Below are 12157 nucleotides of genomic sequence, written 5' to 3' on the forward strand. Positions count from 1 at the left end.
CACTAGAGTATAAATATGCATTTTAATAGAAAAATTTCTACGAAAAATATTTTCCAGCTAGTCTGAAAATGTTTTTAAATTATTAAGAGATTAATTTATTTACTAAGAGAAAATTGATCATGTTCATGTAATATATTATAATAATAATATAAAAAAACGTAACGCATAAGAAGTTTCCGTCCAATAAAAATAATCACAATCGACCAAAGCAATCAATCGTAATTATTATATAAATATGTTTTTGTGCATTTATGAAATTTAACAAAATTGTTAGTTTTTCTATAAATAAATCGGTTCAACAATTATCCGTGCGAATTAATTATGCAAAATTTACGTATGCATTGCACACATTGTCGTGTTGTTAAACATTTATGCAGTCACTGTATTATACTAATATATATAATTTCTTTCAATATGATCAATGATTAAAATCAATTTTCAGTTTAGAATTATATTACATAAAATGCGATGTAAAATTGATTGAAGCCGAGCAAGATTTTTTTTTTTTTTTAATTTAAAGAAGCTTGTAAAATGCAATTCAGACGAGAAAATAGGTTTCGATATAGCTTTTAGCTCGATCTTAACAAGTTTCCTTCTACCATGTTTTCCATTATCGTGTCATTTGAGTCATTTCATCAAAGACAGATCTGATTCAAGATACATCCAAGATACAACAATTTATTAAATCGTTCCAATGTGAAATAAAAAATGGTCGATAAAATATTGTTACATTATTTATTTAGAGAGATATCAAGATATTTATTTGTTAGAGATATATTAGAAAATATCGAGAAATAAATGATATTTGAGAATGAGATTAATATAAAAAAAAAGTGACTCAAAGTGTTAAAAAATTCGAGCGATTTGTTAAATGTTTTTATACGTATAAGTTTCACAAATACATTTGTGATTATACATTTGTTATTATAATTGCAATAATCAACTTGCTTAATTTTCTTGCTACAATTTAGAAAGTGAAACTTGTTGACTTAGTCTTAAGAGATGTAAGAAACATTTAACTGTTAAGGAATAAATAATAAACAATGAATAATTAATCGAAAGGATATTTGTCATTAAAAATTCATCGACGAATTGTAGAAAAAAAATAAAAATATCTGAAGATAATAGATTAAGGTTTTAATCAAACGAGTAATTAAGCTATCCTTATTTATTTATCGTATAATTTTTACAAAATTATTAACTTTTGAACGATGGAAGATTAAATAATATATATATAAAAAAAAACTTGGAATGAAAAGTACATATCGTTAATTAATTAATCAGTAAACACAATTTTTTTCGTTGAAATACATTTTCCTTTAGATGCATTCTCTTCTCCAAAAAAATTATCGAGTAAGTATAAAAGTTTATATCTTTCATATTTTCCCATCACTCCTTCGTTACGATCAAAATATATTTATTCAAGTCTTTCTGTTTAATTATCCTCACCGATTAAATTGTTAAAAATTGTATCCAATTTTTTATTTTCATTTACATATATATTTATGAAAAACTCTTATGCGATATACATCTAATTTATATGCAACGTGTAATTAATACACGTGATATCTCGTATAATTTGACATATCAAACTTAATTAATTAAACTTTTCTTATCGACAACTTTTTTTTTCAGTAACTTGTTTTGTGTTTTAATGCTTTTGTTATTCAATTTAAATTTATATATATATATATTTTTTTATTTATTCAAAAATCGTGCACGCTTATTATAACTTCATTAAAAAGCATTTATTACGTTATGACCGTTTTTAGTTCGAGGTCCATGGTTCGAGTTGATATTAAATCTGACATTTTGCAATAAATTAAGTGACAACGTTATATTCTGTTATATTCTGCTGCTATGTTTATCCTTTGTTATTCACTTAATTAATTATATTGATGTCAAAGTGATTTTAAAATTAAAAATATATGTATCTTCTGTAATATTCCTCCGGAAATACGTAAATCAAATGCAATATTAATATTGAATGATGATGAAAAGAAATATAATAAATAAAATCGAAATAAACTGTGTTTACTGATACGTTTATCGTTTTAACGAATGCTCCTTTCATCTACATTACAAACTTTTGTAATTTCATCTCAATTATCATTTCGAGAAACCGAAGGTTTTGTCTAACTGTGATAGTAATAAATTAGACTGCGGATTTTTATACAGCTAAAACGTGTTCAAACAAAAATTCAATTAGCATTATGTCATATACATCATTAAAACGCATTTAGAATATGGATGTAATCCTCAAAATCATTTTTTGATTCATCTCGATATCTCAATCGATCATCAAGATATAAAGGTTAGTATTTTCCTTTGTATACTTAAGATTGTGCATAATTCATGAATGGATCTCCATTGACCTACTTTATTTCTTGGAAATGCGTACTACGCTTTTCCAGGAATCGCGTCTGTTACTTGTCTGGATACTTTAGGATAAGTCAATGAGATAAAGCGCGAGCGAGAGATTCGAATAAGCAATAAGAGCAGAAATAGTAATAAAATTACGTAATAAGAGTAATTTTACGTAACAATAAAAGTTACACTTCTCTTTATACAGAAAAAATCACAAAAACCAAGAATCGAGACGAATGAAACGACATTTTAAAGGGGAAGATTTTGCGTTTCCAATAATCGTTCACTTGTCGACCAGAAGTCATTATCTTCGGAGTGATAACGGTTCAAAGTTTTCTTAATTTATACATAATCGTTTATATGATGAGTAATTAAAAATCTTTTCTTTAGACTTTTCCTAGATGGTATCTAGGGAATCGGAAATCGTGTCGACATAAATCAAAAGTGCTTTTAAAGAGGAAAGTTCCATTCTTCCCACGATTATTCATTCGTTGATGGGAAATTAGATTCGGAATTATAGCCGTTCAAAATTTTAAAACGGTTTTATCAAGCTTCAAGCTTAAGTTAAGACAATTTTGCTCAAAGATATTTTAATCGCTTTTCAATAAATTAAAAGACAAAATCTAAGACATAAATAGTTTAATACAACATATAATAAAGTTTAATAAAACATATAAATAGTTTAATATCTGTACTCATGTCGCTTATGCAAAACATGTTATATAATTCATATGCATTTGCATAAAAATCCGTAGTCTAATAAGTAATATAGCAATAAAAAGATTCATTTCACTAATTTCTTATTGTAAATTAAATATACATAATAAGAATTCATAGAAAACAATACATTATGTAAATAGAGAATATATACTAATAATTGAAGATATCAATAAATGTTTTAATGAAAAAATCTATTCATAATAATGGAAGTGATACAACAACAAAATATTCATATGTATATTATATACTATCACTATTTCTGCAAATTGGGATTATATAAAATACATTCGTATAATATTCGTTAAAACTCTAATAAACAATTACATAATTGTGAAACTTTATATATATACATATATATATTTACTATTAACTTTATATATACATGTACAATAAAAATACAACATATTATGTAGAGTCAACCAATGAAACATTTAATAAATTTCTAAAAATGTATAATAATTATTTCCAACCATATTCTATTATATCTTATATCATATATATTATATATTATTTATAGAGATAAAATATCTGCCAGAGATAAAATATCAGTAAGTAAATAATTAATATTTCTATGTTTTTGCATATCGTCTCTATAATTTTTATACAAAATTAATGTTTTTAAATATAATATATATGATTTTACATATGTTCTCAGATTTCTAAGGTCTGCAAACCACAATTGTACATGCGAAACCCATGCAATTCTAATAGCATTTACAGGTAAGTATAAGAGGTAAGTATAAATTAGATATAAGGAAACAGTAAAAAAAAAAAAAAACATATTACATACGCAATGGTGAAAAAAGGTAAGTAATACAGGTAAGTACAGGTAAGTATAGGTAAGTATGTAAAATTTAAAATAAAATATAATAATAATTTAAACATTACAAGTGCCACCTCCTGGAGAATTATACTCTCCTAATCAAAAGTCGAAAATTTAGACAGAATTTGTCAGAGAAACAATTCTTCTAAGAATTTGGCTTGCCACCTCCTGTAGAATTATATTCTCCTAATGAAAAGTCGAAAATTTAGCCAGAATTTATCAGAGGAACAATTCTTCTGAAAATTTGACGTGCCACCTCCTGTAGAATTATATTCTCCTAATGAAAAGTCGAAAATTTAGCCAGAATTTATCAGAGGAACAATTCTTCTGAAAATTTGACGTGCCACCTCCTGTAGAATTATATTCTCCTAATGAAAAGTCGAAATTTTGGCCAGAATTTGCCAGAGAAACAATTCTTCTAAAAATTTGGCGTGCCACTTCCTGTAGAATTATATTCTCCTAATGAAAAGTCGAAAATTTAGCCAGAATTTGCCAGAGAAATAATTCTTCTAAAAATTAGGCGTGCCACCTCCTGTAGAATTATATTCTCCTAATGAAAAGTCGAAAATTTAGCCAGAATTTGCCAGAGAAATAATTCTTCTAAAAATTAGGCGTGCCACCTCCTGTAGAATTATATTCTCCTAATGAAAAGTCGAAATTTTAGCCAGAATTTGCCAGAGAGCCAATTCTTCTGAAAATTTAGCGGGCCACCTCCTGTAGAATTATATTCTCCTAATGAAAAGGCGAAAATTTAGCCAGAATTTACCAGAGAAGAATTCTTCTGAAAATTCGGCGTGCCACCTCCTGTAGAATTATATTCTCCTAAGGAAAAGGCGAAAATTTAGCCAGAATTTACCAGAGAAGAATTCTTCTGAAAATTCGGCGTGCCACCTCCTGTAGAATTATATTCTCCTAAGGAAAAGGCGAAAATTTAGCCAGAATTTACCAGAGAAGAATTCTTCTGAAAATTCGGCGTGCCACCTCCTGTAGAATTATATTCTCCTAAGGAAAAGGCGAAAATTTAGCCAGAATTTACCAGAGAAGAATTCTTCTGAAAATTCGGCGTGCCACCTCCTGTAGAATTATATTCTCCTAAGGAAAAGGCGAAAATTTAGCCAGAATTTACCAGAGAAGAATTCTTCTGAAAATTCGGCGTGCCACCTCCTGTAGAATTATATTCTCCTAAGGAAAAGGCGAAAATTTAGCCAGAATTTACCAGAGAAGAATTCTTCTGAAAATTCGGCGTGCCACCTCCTGTAGAATTATATTCTCCTAAGGAAAAGGCGAAAATTTAGCCAGAATTTACCAGAGAAGAATTCTTCTGAAAATTCGGCGTGCCACCTCCTGTAGAATTATATTCTCCTAAGGAAAAGGCGAAAATTTAGCCAGAATTTACCAGAGAAGAATTCTTCTGAAAATTCGGCGTGCCACCTCCTGTAGAATTATATTCTCCTAATGAAAAGTCGAAAATTTAGCCAGAATTTACCAGAGAAGATTTCTTCTAAATATTTGGCGTGCCACCTCCTCTAGAATTATTTTCTCCTAATGAAAAGTGGAAATTTTCGCCAGAATTTGCCAGAGAGACAATTCTTCTAAAAATTTGGCCTGCCTCCAAAATTCTATTTTTCTAATATAAAATCGAAATCTTAAGTCAAGATATTTTTAATTAATTTTTTTTTTATGATTATATAATTGGGAATATTGTGGCTGTTTTTATTTTTTTATATTTTTTGAGACTTCTCTCTTTTGTACTTACCTTTCCATACTTACCTTTTTTTTTTAAGTTTTCGTGAAGATTTCATTTTTTTAACATTTTATTTATTTATTCGAATATAAATTTCGAAATTTGTTGTTCTTCTTTATTGTATTTATCTTTTTTTTTTTAATTTTTTATGTATAAATTGTTTTTACCATTTTGTTTATTACTTGTTATAGAATGTTTTTTATACATATGTTATTTTATATTTATTTTTTATATAGCTAATCTGTGAAACCTTTCTTTTTAAATGTATTGTAGAATTATGATAATGGATTTAGTGATTGTGTATTCTATACTTTTTTCACAATGTAATCAAATTTGATATGATCCTTTTTCCTAGGTTAAAAGCTGAAGTACAAAGCTAATGTATGAAGTCAAAGATTTCTATGTTCTTTTAATTACAATACATAATATTGTAATATTTTATTTTTGTAAACTCGTTTAAAAATATGTTAAAAGTATGTCCTATATCTATATAGTCTATATAGCAATTGGTTTGCAAAGCTATTTTCCGTTTCGAAATTAATTTTGCTATCCTCATTTTAGTAATTGAGAACCAAGATTAGTAAACTGGTCATTAGGAGGACTATCCGAAAAATCTATCTATTAATTGATCAATGATCGAATTACCAAAGAACTTTCTTCTATATAAGATTCAATCAATTCTTATTTTTACGTGAACTGGCAATGATTTTGATAATACCAAAAAGAATCAAATTATAGAATAATGATATTGTCAATAATACAGTTTTATACGGAATTGAAATCATTATTCTATCTCTTATGAAAAAATTATCAAGTTGCATAACTTTATTAAAAAAATAAACTAAAATTTTAAATTCTTTATATTTTAATCAAATGAATATAAAGTTATGTATCTTTCAATTTTGATAATTTTTCACTGCAGTTTAAAAATAAATAGTAAAATATTCACTATATCTATTGAATTTAAATAATATTTTTAACATCGTTATATTGGACTTGGAAAATTAGGAACTTTCCTAATAATTGTACTGCAAATATAGTTTAACAGGAATTATCCATATATATATCCAATTATTCCAAAAGTTCTAAATTATCGAAATTACTATTTTAAAGTTCTAACATTATGAAAATGAGAATTATCAATTATGCACTACCTAAAAACTTTCTATCAAATGCTAAAAGCAAAGGGAAAAGTTTCGCAATTTGTTTTAGATATTTAAAAAATTAATAGCTACTAAAATGTCCTATCACTATATAAAAATTATCTTTCAGTCATATTTATTAACCAAATTTTCTTTAATTAAATTAAATTGTATATTATGTAAAGAATGTGTCAAAAGGAAAAATTCAAAAAATATGATATTTTATTGTTATAACAGAAAAAAGTTTTTATTATAATACAAAGTTATAAAGTACAATAATTTACAATAATTTCTAATAATTACAATAATTTACAATAGTTACAATAGTCTTTATTGTAATACAAAATTGTAAAATACAATAATTTACAATAGTTTACAATAATTTACAATAGTTACAATAATTTACAGTAGTTACAATAATTTACAATAGTTACAATAATTTTTATTACAATACTATCTGTGAACTATCGATTTCGAAGAATCGAATTACATAATGGTACGTATAAAGCTATATTATTTCTTCGAAATCGATAATTACGTACCATTGTATAAAAATGCTATTATCTTTCTCCATTATTCGACCTTGACCCATCTTTTCCATTTTCGTTAATCATTCGTTACTTTTCCTTTCTTCTTATCATTTTCCACTTCTCCCTTTTACCATTTTTCCCATTTTCGTTCTCCTTTATCATCATTTTCCATGTTCAGATTACGTTCATTTATTTCCTCCCCTTTAACGTCATCTTTCATTTCATCCCCTTTATCACTTTCCTTCGTCCCATGTCTTGTTCCTCTCCATATCTTCTTCTTCAATATCCACTTCATCTCATCGTATTCATCATCCTTTTTTAAAAAATAATTTCTATGTTTAAATTATTTTTCTCGATTGTCCTCGATTGTCTTTCGATTTGATTTGTCTTGAAATGCTCCAATATTATAAATTTCATCGAAATCTGAAAATAAAATTTCAAATTATATTATTCAATATTTTAAATTTTTAATATAAATATTATTTTTATCGATAAAATTTTATTGTGCTTCAATAATAAATCCAAACCTGTACGATATTTATAACATCATAAGAATAATATCAAATGGAGAATATAATTATCTTAAAAGGGCAGCGATATATTTATTGATAAATTAAACGAGTGCATTGTGAAAAATATTACAGAAAATAAGAGATTTCCTTTTTTTTTTTTCTTCATAAAGAATCATGATAACTTGTTCCGCTGAATAGATTCATACTATATCTACATTTGTTATCTCAATTGATGTCATCTTCTATACTGCTTGCTTGAAATTCTCATCGCGAACGATGATTACTATAGAATGCTTGTATTTCCTGAGGACATATCACGGAGAGAAAATATGGGGAATCAGATATTTTTACAAAATATTTTTTCTTTGATGTTAAGCAGAAGTTAAAAATAAATTCAAAATATCGTGAAAAAAGATAAATTATAATATTTTTTCTTTTAACAAAATCAATTAAATATCATCTTTCTAACAATATGAATTTTATCATATTTAAACTTCTGTTAGCATTATTACAACTTTAATTATACATGTCTTTCCTGTTTTTCATATAAAAAACTTAAGAAATTATTAAAGATTACCAAAAATCCGTCTAAAATATAAAAGAAACTATACCAATAAAGTTCTTTTTTGCTTTATCTTTTAACGCTAAGATATAAGGATTCAAAGTGCTTGCAAGACGAGCAGAATTTTATCAATGGGCTAAAAGCCCCATTGACTTACATTCTTTTCTTAGAAATGGGTACTATATTTTTCCAGGAATGTCTGAACTTTAGGATAGGTCAGTGAGACAAGACATGAACGAGAAATCTGAATAAGAAACAAGGACGAAGATAGTAAATTAAAAATCACCCTTTTCTTTATACGACATCTCTCTCGATATCTCGAGAACCGGAAGTCGTATCGAGATAAATGAAAGAGCGTTTTAAAAAGCAAGGTTTTGTGCTTCTAATGGTCGTTCACTCGTTGATAGAAGGTTACTATCTTTGGATATTGGATATCTTATAGCGGTTCAAATTTTTCCTAATTTTAATTGAGTTTAATGGAGTTTCAAGGTAAATTATCTAATAGATACATTTATTTTTATGGAATATTTATTGTTTATAGTTATATTTTCATATCCTAAAAATTTAAAATTATAAATAAAATATTATTTATCAATAAAATATAAATAAAATATTATTAAATAAACGTATATTTTAAGAATATAAAATATTATGAAAATCTGAAAAAATTCTAGTGCCATAGATGCAACCGTGGTTGGTTTCCATCGGAATTGTTTTCTTAGCATAAAAGCCACGTCCATGTAGAATCTTGAAATGTAGATGAGAACATGGCTGTATAAAAGCAATATAATAAAATGCAGAAATTCCCCCTTTAAAAGTATTTTAGATTGTTCTCAATTTCACTATAAAAGTATTGATAAAATAGGAATCCATTTTTTACTCTACATTCGTCATTTTATTTTCTATCGATTTGAAAACTTGTTGTATGCATAACTTCGACAATAATTTTTTCGCATGTTGCAAAATCACGTATAAAGCGCTTTTTCCGGCTTCAATTTGAATTTTTTTTCATCCCAATTTAAAAGAGTAATTAAGTTCATTTTATATGTTAAAAAAAAAATAATAATATTTTTAAATTTATATACAATATATTTAATCCAAATTTATTTTATTATTTTGGATTATTCAATAGTTTTTATCACTTTTAATAAATTAATTAATAAACTTTTTGACGATTCTGTTAAAACAAATTGTAAAAAATAAAGTAAAATGTATACTAGGCAGAAAAAATTTTCGATGCAAGCTCATATCGTTTAGTAAATCACGATTTAATAAATAGTATATTTTGTTATTAACGAAAATTTTACAATAACCATTTATGGTTGCAAAATATTTTGAAAAAAAAAATATGATATTTTTTTTCAAACCATATTTTTCCCTTCTTGAAGTACAGTAATATTGAAAATTTAATATCCAGCACTGTCTATCAACCTCATATTGTCAGAAATATTTGCGTATTTCGTTTTTAGATTAAATATGCAGATATAAATTTCTGTCATTTTCACTGAATTTCGCGATAAACCATAATTGTCAAAAACATTAGATTTAGTATTTAGAATATGATATGTGAATATGCTAGTAGACATTTGTATTTAAATAAATAAATATATAAATAAAAAAAGAAGGAAATAAAAAAAAAAGATTCGATTCGACACCTTTATATATTTATCATGAATATTCATATACGAATCTGCACTATTTTGCATGGAAAAGTACGCGGTGATGGATTATTGATTGGAAGAGACAGAATTTGATTGTTAAACGAGCCTGCATAGACGTGTCTCTTTTATATTTTAAATGCGTGAAAAATTTTTTTCATACGAACGAATTAAAAATATTTATACGATATTTGGATATATACATGTTGCTGCTTTTTTCTTTTTCTCCTCGACAACGGTGACATCTCTTTGATTTTTAAGTCCGATAAATTCCTTCATTTCTTAGAACTCGTTCCTGTTTTCACGAATTTTTTCCTGATTAAATAAGAAAGAACTTTATGATTAAAAGCTTTGAAGTGACTTCCATGAAAGCTTAATAATCAAAGATTAATATCTAGAATTTAATTAATATCATAATCTAAATTTAGAAGATATCATGTACCAAAAAAATTTATTATAAATTCTTTTTACAAATATTCCTTTCTTCTTTAAAAAATAATAATTGATGATTCTTTAAAATATTAATAGAAATTGAATACGAATCGATTCACATTGTATTTGTAGTTTGCAATAAAAAGAAATGAATAAATGAATAATCAACATGAATAATCGTTCTCTGATTAATAAATGTTAAGGTTAGTTTAATCGGTTTTCATCGAAACAATCACCCTAATTCACCACAATTGCAATCCCAGTAATCTATTGTAAGTAATTAAGCTTTTGAATAACAGATATATCATCATTATACTGCAACTACATATATATATATTGCTAGAGTAATCAACATTATTATCTAAGATTTGAATTGCATTTTCAACTCGTAAAGTAAAATGATGAACCATTGCATTTATACAAATATATAAAGATATTCCTCTTTTTTTATTTTTATTTTAAGCATGTACAAATATTATTAAACTTTCATGGAATAATATATTGCATCAATGCAAATGTTTTTTGGTTATTTCAAATATAATATACAATGTGAACAAATACTGCAATTTTTTCGTAAAATGGAACTCTTATGTCTCGTGTAATTATTATTAATCATAATTATTATTCATTAATCTCTACATTAAAAGCAGAAATTTTATTCTCCCATAATTATTTAATACAATTTTATTTATAATTGTAACTTTTGATATATATATTAATTAAATTACGAGCATTAAAAAATTCAAATCTAAATCCGGAGAAAATATATTTCAATGGAATGAAATTTCATTATGTAATTATCGTGCTGAACGATGCCTCGTTGAAGTCTACGTTCAATCATTGAAATGATATATAATTGAGAGATATTGAAGAGATCTTGATTGCCAACAGTCCTAAGCTATCCATTTATTCATTTTTATTGAAATCTTATTGAAAATCTCTGAATATCGTTGGTATGGATAATTTAAAGGCAATTCATTCAACGTCTCTAAGCTATCGAATTTATATTCAAATTTCTTGAAACCGAGTGACTTCTGTCTCCACGAAAATTCGCAGATAAATTAATCTTTCGTAACTTTTTGATTATTACCTTATCAGTTTTTTTTCTTCGTTATCACTTTAAATCTCTTTCTAGATAATGGCAATAATAACGTTAATACATTTGTAAATTTGTCGTAAATCAATTTTAATTAATACACAAATTTTCCGGTATCATCCATTTTGTTTAATATTTATATTATTTTAAATATTATTTTAAACGAAATAGAACGAAATAAAATCATTTCGCAGCATAATAAATTTATCTCTAAAAAGATTGAATTATTTATACTACATTCAATCTTCCTTCAGTACGGCCGTTCTTTCTCATGGATTATGCAACGATGAATCGAAATGAATTTTTATATAAATTTCAGTTCTCTCTATCTATGTAAAATTATCTTTCTAATTTTTCTTTCTCACTTTATACAATTGCATGGTTTTTTTTTCTAATAAATATCGTGAAGCAATATGTTCGATATTCGATATTTGGTTAATTTTTCACCGCGAGCAACGAAGAAAAAAATAATGTAAATAAAATAATGTAAATAAAATAATGTAGCAGCCATTTAGACGACGAAATTTCGAAGATGTATCCAACTAAAAAAAAAAAAAAAAAAAAAAAAAAA

Source organism: Apis dorsata, unplaced genomic scaffold (assembly GCF_000469605.1).
Source record: "Apis dorsata unplaced genomic scaffold, Apis dorsata 1.3 scaffold_77, whole genome shotgun sequence".
NCBI classification, from domain to species: Eukaryota; Metazoa; Arthropoda; class Insecta; order Hymenoptera; family Apidae; genus Apis; species Apis dorsata.